The sequence below is a fragment of the Callospermophilus lateralis genome, unplaced genomic scaffold (genome assembly GCF_048772815.1).
Source record: "Callospermophilus lateralis isolate mCalLat2 unplaced genomic scaffold, mCalLat2.hap1 Scaffold_63, whole genome shotgun sequence".
In the NCBI taxonomy this organism is placed as follows: domain Eukaryota; kingdom Metazoa; phylum Chordata; class Mammalia; order Rodentia; family Sciuridae; genus Callospermophilus; species Callospermophilus lateralis.
In genome coordinates this window covers 2,217,501-2,227,083 of record NW_027514713.1, presented here as the reverse complement: position 1 = coordinate 2,227,083, position 9,583 = coordinate 2,217,501, and the positions used below count along the sequence as shown (strand labels likewise).

At 35.8% G+C, this 9,583-nt stretch overlaps 1 pseudogene; it reads left to right on the top strand.

Annotated features, from left to right (window-relative positions):
* The first annotated feature begins 6,352 nt into the window (after positions 1-6,352).
* The window catches only part of LOC143389517 (constitutive coactivator of PPAR-gamma-like protein 1 pseudogene), a 12,329-nt pseudogene continuing 9,098 nt past the window's right edge, over positions 6,353-9,583 (top strand).

Sequence of the window (9,583 nt, the reverse complement as noted above, 5' to 3'; positions counted from 1 at the left end):
ACCTCACTCCCATAGGAGGAGGAAGCAAGAGGTAGAAATTACAAAAGGGCAACAAAGCCATCTGCATAAACTATTAATGTTAAAAACTTGATTGTGATCATTTTTACACTAGTAAATATATATACCCAAACATGAAAAAGTATGAATTATATATATATATATATATATATATATATATATATATATATATATATATATATAAAATTTCAGTATTACCCTAATAAAATTGTTTTAAATTTGAAAGAAATTCATATATTCCTCAGAAAAAAAGTATATATTTGGAAAGCATAGGAAAAGATGCTAAACATTATATGTTATCAAGAAATTACATATTAAACACAACTATAAAAATTTAGAAAACTTTAAACCTGACAATATCAAGAGCTGGCAAAGATGGGGAACAAGAAGAACTCTCATAAATTGTTGTAGGGATAACAAAATTGAACAGTCACTCTGAAAGACAGCTTGATAGCTTCTTAAAAATTAAATTTACACTTACTATGGCCCACTAATTGTATTTCTCAGGTTAATTCAATGAAATTGAAAGCTATGTCCACACAAAACCTACATACAAATGAGCACATATTCTTCATTCATGATTGCTAAGAGCAGGAAGCATCTAAGAGAGACTTCAGTAGCTATTTACCTGTTATTAATGTAAATATTATGATACATCCATACACTGGAGGGTCATTCAAAAAATTTTTTAAAATGAAATTTACTAATAAACATGGAAACACATGGAGGCATCATACATAAATATTGTTAGAAAAAAATATATTGTCTGAAACACACATTTTTTGTGATTCCAAATTTGTGACATTCTGTAAAAGTCAAAAAATTAAAAATGTTTAATATTGCCAAGAAATCAGGCGCAGTATAAGATGCTAAATAGGGGGAAGAACAGGGATTTCTGGCATAGTGAATCTACTCTATAAGACACCACCATGGTGAAAATTGACATTATTCTTTGCCAATGCTTAAAAAACTGTAAAATTAATGTTTTAATAAATAATTAAACTATTTTAATAAATAATTAAACTATTACCATTAATAATCATTTAATACCATCATTATTGACAAAATATTTTGATTTTGTGCTTATATCAAATATTTTTCAGTAATATACAAAGCAAAAAATAGTGAAAACTCTGAATAAGGGAAAGCATATGGGAACATGGTACTATGTGCTTCATTTTCTTGTAAATCAACAACTCTCTTTAAAATAATGTCTGTTCATTAAAACAATCACAGAAGCCTTGGTAATCTTTCTAGCCTCAAACATGGGCTGCCCTAGGACAGGCCCTAAACAATAAAATTTGTACTGAGATTAATCTTCAAAAACCTGTTTTTCTTCTTTCTTTCTTTTCTATTTTTAAAATTTTCATTATCTTTTTAGAGAACAGTGAACGTAAGGCCTTTGTGAATAAACTAGTACCTTACATTCAAAAGATGCTTATACATCAATAAAAAATGATTTTTTATCACTTGGCACCATAGTTAGTAATTCTTTGAATACTAAGGAAAAGATGTTCTAAACTTATTTTACTACACTTATATTCATGAGAAAATTTTCTGAGTCTTTTTAAGTCAATCTTACTTCTAATATGCTACCTATAAAATGAGAGTACTTTCTTTTACTTAACAAATCTCTGGTTGAAATAAATGAAGATAGTTCAAGTAAAGATGTATGCTGATAGATATTAAGGGACAGATAAATTGTGGGTGATATTACTGAGAGACACAGTCTTATTTTTCAGATAAATAGTAGAAATTTGGTGATACTTAGAGCTCTATATTCTTATTTTTTAATAACTTAACCCTTCCCATATAGATCTTGCATTTCTGAGTAATGGTAGTTACTAACACTAACCTACCAGAAACAGATAACAGGGTCTGTGAGTCATTTCTGTCCAGATCAAGTTCCATTATGCTCACAATATTTAGTAGAGTTGGACCTGACCAGGGCCAGTCAGGAACTTCCCTTACATTCTAAGCTAAGGTTAACAGGAAAGAGGTTCTTATTTTGGTTCCTAGAATGGGAAAGAGAAAATTCTGCGTGATTGGCATCCACAGCTCTTTTTTTTTTTCACAGATCTTAAACTACCTGCCATGACTAAGTTGGATTTTACAGTAGCTGAAGAAATTATCTTCAAGTGCAAATTGGTTCATAATGACAATGTATATCTGCTAAATATTCAATATGATGAGGGTGAAAGAATGAGAAGATGGACTACAATGGGAAGGGGTAATTGGAAGAAAAACTGGCTCCCTGAGGAAGAAGGTGCTTTAACCTGTCTTCATTCCCAAATGATAAAAATCATTAGTAAAATTCCTTCCTTCCTTTCTCTCTTCACTACTTTTATCTTTCCTCATTTCATTGGTTATTTCCTTCTTAACTCTCACTCTAAATTTCTTCCTTGATTTCTTTCTAAGAGACGATGTCACAGTTCACTCTCCATATTCACTTGTCAGAAACTAGTCATTTGGAAAATAAAGCTCTATGGAAGGCATATCCATTTATGTTGGGTGTCATTACTCTGAATTGGTTTCAATTGAAAAACCTGAAAAATATATTTTAAGAGTATAAACACTCACATGAAACATTAGTTTGGATTATTTATTTGTTTATTTATTTTCTTATACAGCAAGCTATACATATCTGGGGTCTAATGAGAGGCCCTGCTTTGCTTTGCTAGGAAGAGAACCAGAAAAAAAAAGACAACAGCAATAAAAACTAAATTATTTTTATGACATTACTGACTTTTCTATAATAAAAGAAGTTTATAATAATTTAGAGAAAGTTACTTTATCTCTTCCTGAAAAATATTTAAACTTTCAAAGGTATTTTCACTGATTTTTCACCCAAATATCAAAGAATAATTTTATTCACTGAAAACTTTAAAGAAAAATTGTTTTTCAAAGGCAATTTTAATTTACTCAATGAATGACAAGGGACTTTGGGTGTTCAGGTAAAGTAAGCATTTTTTATAGAAATTTTTGTAATTTTAAAGGAGAAAGGTAATTGGATCATCAGAGTACAGCTTTGCCACAAATATCTGAATCCACATATTGATGTCAGAATGGTCAAACTTGGAAGTAAAGGAAAATTTTTTTGAAGAAGAAGACTCAAAGCCCTGGGTACCTACTTCTTTTTACCCATGAGTCTTTCAGGCACTGAGTGACTATGAAGCCAGATTTAAAGATATGTCCTTAGTGTAGTTAGGTAAATCCAGTCTCATATCCAGTAAGATAGATTCAATGGAGGCCATTATAGAGAATGGAGTCCAGGAAACCAGAGCAGCCTTGGGGAAATTGAAATGTTAATGTCCCCTAGACATGGAGCCCATCCTAAGGAAATGTTAATGAAACAGCTCCAAGCAAACAGGGAGTTGCTAATCCTGAAGCTGCTTCAGGGCCTTCCTAACCAGATTACTCCTCCTGCCTGGCTATCTCCCACCTTTTTGGCCTTTCCACCTTGGAAAAAAAACACAGGAGTGTGGGAAAACTGAAGAAAGACTTTAGTAATTAAAAAGGGAAGACCTCCCTCTTCTATGGATTCCACCTTTTGGGTCCCCTTCTTCCTCTGGGGAGAAGTCTTTTCTACTGTCCTTAATAAAGCTTCCACTTTCCATTCTACACTTGCCTGGGCCTGCTTCTTTGGTGTTATACATCAGCATTGGGAAATTAAAGACTCCAGGTAAATAGCAGTAACAACTATTCTGTGAGAGGCACCAGAGTTAATGAACATTGCAGCATTATTCAAAGTGTAGCTTGAGAAGACTCTCTGTTATTACTGAATTTATTCATGGGAAATTGTCATTTTTCCTTCTTGGTCATAGATGTGTCAAAGACAGTTTAACAAGTTGAACTTGACAGTTTCTTCTACCCAGACTGATTTATTCCTTTCACTTGAAGTGAAACATTATATTTAATTTATTAAAAATATGTGTGTAAACTATTGCCTTCTACTCTGTACTCAGCAGAAAGAGAACTGATGATATTTGCTTAACTTTGTTGATTTCTACAAAACATCTCTAGGCTTCACATTTGGGTGTCCAGCTAAATTTAGCATGATGTTTATGTTAGTGCTTCTCTTATTTCCCTATTTCTTAACACTGTAATAGTATCTTATATTTTCCTGCATTACAAACACGTAGATATCTTAGTGTAGTAATTATCCTGATACACACACATGAAAAATGTTGATTCCACTTTTCATGGAACTTAGCGTTTAATTCAGAAGTATTTCATAAGCTTCATCCTGCTCTCATGGGGTCTTTCAGTTTCTTTGACTGATCCTCTTGTGTTTTATTTATTTCAATGTTTTTTACATTTATTTAAGGAGCACTATGTAAAGAGTATGAATAACATTAAATTCCATTAGAAATAAATTTGATAACATTGGAGAGTTAGAGTGTTAAAATATTTTATCCCATCTTTGCATATTTCCATATAGAGACTCTGAGAGAAATTATAGCTACTTTGTTTTATGGATCAAAAATTTAATATGTGAGGTAAAAAGCTTAAATAACATACCCAAAATGGAGTCACGGCTGTGTTATTTAATGCAATTTTACCAAGTGACCACAAAACTCTGGATACACACAAACACACACATACACACACACACACACACACACATCTTAAAAAAAGGAGTCTTCAAGGTGTCACTCCTCTCCTGGGGAAAAAAATAAAGTTTAAAAAATATTGTTATTTGAGGACTAACATTTGTCAAAGCAGGCTAATGTTAGGGTAGTCATTTCTCCTCTAAAGTATGAAATCTTGAATGTACTACATTAATTCTCCCAAGCCAGGATTTATCACAAGCCTACCAACTAAGAAAAACTCAGTATAAGAGGAATTCTCCACCCAGTTCTACAAGAAGTTGAAAAAAGAATGAACACCAATTCTTCTAAAATTATTTAATAAAATAGAAAATAGCAAATCTTTCTAACCTCATTCTATGAAACTAATATCCACTAATATCAAACGAGACAGACACATTGAGGAAAAAACATTTCAGGCCAGTATTCCTGATGAACAGAGATGTAATAATTCTCAATACAATTATGACAAGCAGCATAAAAAAATCATATTAAAAAGATAATGCAATATGATCAGTGGGGTTTGTCCCAGGGATGCAGGGTTGGTTCAACACATAAAAATCAATAAACATTTTTTAAGTAAATAGATGTAAAGTCAAGAATCAGAAAATTATCTTAAAAAAATGCAGGAAAAGCATTTGACTACATACATGATCAAAACACTAGAAAACTATGTATAGTAGACATATATCTTAACACTATAAAATCTGTCAATGGTAAACACAAGGGAAACATTATTTTTTTTCTTTTCTTTGTATTATTTATTTATTTATTATATTTTTGGCATAAGGAGACTGTGAAAACAGAAAACAGGGAGAACAAAGAATTACAAATAGGAATTCGGACTCCTAGGAAAACAAAAAGAAAGACAAAAACAAAAGAACAAAAAGGGAGTGGTGGTCGGAAGGATAGAAGAAGGTAGCCAGAGCTAGGAAAAGGCATGATAATTTTTTTCTTTTTCTTCCCCTTTCTTGAAAAAAACACAAGGAAACACACACTTATATACAACCATTTGTTCCCGAGTAAAAATATAAATAGGGCAGAACCAAACACTTTGTTCTTCTTTCTTCCAAAGGCAAAAAAAAAAAAAAAAAGTAAAAGAAAAGGCAGGCTGCTGGCTGTGCCCAACAGAGCCCCTTCCACAAAGGTGTGTATAAAGGGACAGCTCTCGGGGCTCTCAGGTTTCTGCAACACAGGGCCACAGACAGAGGCAGCTCGATTAAGGGGGGTTGTGTCATGCCCCCAAGGAGCCTGGGGTCCAGCTTATTAAAGTCCAGGGCACTCTCTATGAGATCTCAGTACCCCCTGGGATATACCTGGGGCTGCGCCCTCTCCAAGTCCTAGGCACTCTAGGGGGAGGGGGTCACCAGGGCCGCATGCTCTCCAAGCCTGGGGGGCTGCCCCCCTGCTCAGCCTCAGTATGTCGGCACCTGGTGCTGGGGCAACAGCTGGCAGCCACTGTTGACGTGGCTGATAACTTTCTGCTTGAGCTGCACCACTTGCTGGCTCAGCAGGCTCGCGGTGGACTCCAGCTCCTGATCTGGCTCTTGAGCGTCTTCACTTTTTCCTCCAAGTGTGAGATGCGCTCCAGCTTGCGCTTGTGTCACTTGGAAGCTGCCATGCATTTGGCCAGCTGCTTGCGATCTGGCTCTTGCATGTCCACCTCGATGGACCATGGCAGCGGGCTCTCACGGAACCAGGCGTGACGGACCCAGTGCTATGGGGGCAGCTACAGTGTGAAGGGAATGGGATTGGCCGTGAAGGCCACAGTGGCAGCACCTAGCACCCCTGTGAGCCACCCGCTAGCTGCTCAGGTTAGCTTAGAGTGGTGCCTCCTTGTGGGCAGCTTACTGAGGTGGGGTGAATAGGGGGCTCCACGCTGGATACCGTGCCAGAGGGTCTTCCTTCAGTGCCCCAGCAGAGGCTGCCCTCCCAGCCCCAAGCTGATTCTGCTTGTGCAAATCTTCCAGAGCCTTAACAAAGACCTCGGTGAACTCCTACTCTTCCCTGGCTCTCACCTTGGGGTAGAGGAACTGCGTGCCTGTCCTGTGGTGGTGACCAGCCCATTGGACTGGATTATGGGGCTCTGGAACTCAGGAGAGGTGAGCTTGAGTAGTTCCAGGTCTGGTGAGGAGGGCAGAGGTCGGGGGCCACTGCCCTGGGGGTGCCCATCCAGCCCAGGGAGGCTGAGGTGGCGCAGCTGCTATCTGGAGCAGCAACACCTGCTTGCTTAGGCTCAGTGTCAGCGTGTCCTTCTGGGGCGCCCCAGGGAACAAGCAGCCCTGGGATGCTAAGTTGCTGCCATTGCCACTGGTGCTACCGCCCAGGCTCAGGGCCTCATTGCCTTAGAGGGGTGTTTCCATCCTCTGGCTACCCACCCCACCTTAAAGCACCGGTAGGAGGCGGGAGTGGCTGGGCCGCTGGGCCTGGCCCTCCCACAGTGGCTCCTCAGAAACATTGTTCTTAAGGGAGAAAAATTTAAAGCATTTCATTTAAAATTAAAAAAATATATATATATGCCTTTTTTTGCCACTTCTATTCATCAACATCCTTGAAACTCTATCCAAAACAATTAGAAGAAAGAATTAAAGATAAATGAATAGGAAAAGAGGAACTCAAAATATCACTATTTGCTAATGGCAAGCTTCTATATTTAGAAAACAAAAAAAAATTAACCTGAAAATTTTCTTTACTAATAAATAGATTCAGTAAAATAAACACGCATAAAGCAAGTGCATTTCTATACTTTAACAATGAAGCCACTGTAAAAATAAAATTAGGAATATCACCCGATTAATAATGTCCTCAAAAAAAAGAATAAAACAAAATACTTGGGAATCAATCTAAAAAAAAGAGTTAAAATACCTCTACAATGAAAACTACAGAACACTAAAAATACAGATTGAAGATCTTAGAAGATGTAACGATGTTCCAGGCACTTGGATAGGCAGAATAATCATAGTCAAAACAGCCATACTAAAAAAGTAGTTATACAGATTCAGTGGAATTCCTTTTAAACTTCCAATGACATTCTTCATAAAACTAGAAAAAGCAAGCATTAACTTAATTTGAAAAAAATAGGAGAGCCACAATAGCCAAAACATTTCTCAACAAAATGAGTGAATCAGTAGGCATCACAATACTATACCTTGAACTATACTACAGAGAAATAGTTAAAAAAAATTTAAACAAGGTACCAAGAGACATGTAGACCAATCTCATACTAGAAAAAGATGCCAAAAACATAAATTGGAGAAAAGATAGCCTCTTCAACAATTGGTGCTGGGAAAACTGGAAATCCATATGTAGAAAGATGAAATTAAACCTCTATCTCTCACTGTGCTCAAAAATCAACTCAAAGTAGATCAAAGAGTAAGACATGAGGATGGAAACCCTGTGACTAAGAGAAAAAAAGAAGGTCCACATCCTCATCATGTTAGCTTAGGACTTGACTTCTTGAACAAGATTCCTAAAATACAAAAAGTAAAAATAGGAATTAATAAATGGGGTGGATTCAAAGAAAGAAGCTTATTCTTCACAAATGAAACAATCTATAACATGAAGAGAGAGCCTACAGAATGGGAAAATAAATCTTTACCACCACACATCAAATACAGCAGTAATCTCCAAGATATATAAAGAACTCAACAAACAATCCCAAAAAAGAGACATAACCCATCAATAAATGGACTAAGAAACAGAACAGACACTTCACAGAAGAAGAAATATAATTGATCAACAAACACATTCAACAGACCATCATCTTTAGCAATTATAGAAATGAAAATCAAAGCTATTTCAATATTTCATTTCACTGCAGTCATAGTGGCAATTATCAAGAATACAAGCAATAATTTTTTTCATGAGAATGGGGGAGAAAAGGTACACTCATACATTACTAGTGGCCACATCCCACATCAATGTAGAGTAGGGCAATTCACAAAAGCTAAACTATGGAAACAACCTACGTACCCTTCAACAGATGAATGGATAAGTAAAATGTGATATATGTATCAGATATATATATAGTGTGTGTGTTTGTGTGTGTGTGTGTGTGTGTGTGTGTGTGTGTATGGAACATTACTCAACCCTAAAAAGAATAAAAAGTAAAATTATGGACTTGCTGGCAAATGGATGCAACTTGAGAATACCATGATAAGCTAAATAAACCAATAGCAAACTTTCAAAGGCTAAATATTTTATCTGGTGTGCAGATGCTAATTCATAATGGAGGGCACTAGGGAAGAAAAAATGCACTTTGTATTAGAGAGAGGAAAGTGAAGGGAGGAAAAGAGGTATGAGATTTTGAAGGATTATAAATGGATCAGATATTATTACCTTGCACACTTATACAATTACATGACTGATGCAATTCTACATCAAGAAAATTCTACAACAAGAAAAATGTGAAGGTATAATTCATTTGTATATACTGTGCCAATGCATTATACTGTTATATATAGCTAATTGTAACAAATGCAAAAAAGACAGAATAAAACAAATTACACACTATAAGAACTAAAACACTGTTGTACTGAAATAGAAGGCAACATACAAACCAATGCACAGAAAAGAGAACAAGGATAAACCCAGACACTCACTTCACACTCATGTTTGAGAAGGGGACCAATAATACAGAATGGATAAAGGATAGTCTCTTTAACAGATGGTGCTGAGGACACTCAATATTTACATGGGGAAGAAAGAAAATACTGGGGTTCCATTTACCAATCTCTTCCCATCCTACTAAGGTGACAGATATGATCGTTCTCTGATTTGATCACTACAGAGTGTTACATGTATTAAAATATCATGGTATACCACACAAGCAGATGAAGTTGCTATTTTTCAATCTAAAATTAAAAAAAGGAAGAAGAGCATAAGTTTGTGAACAATAACAACAAAACACAGAAAAAAACACTTTACATCATTGCTTTAGAAAACGGTACTTTGGCTATGACAATAAAAGGACAGGG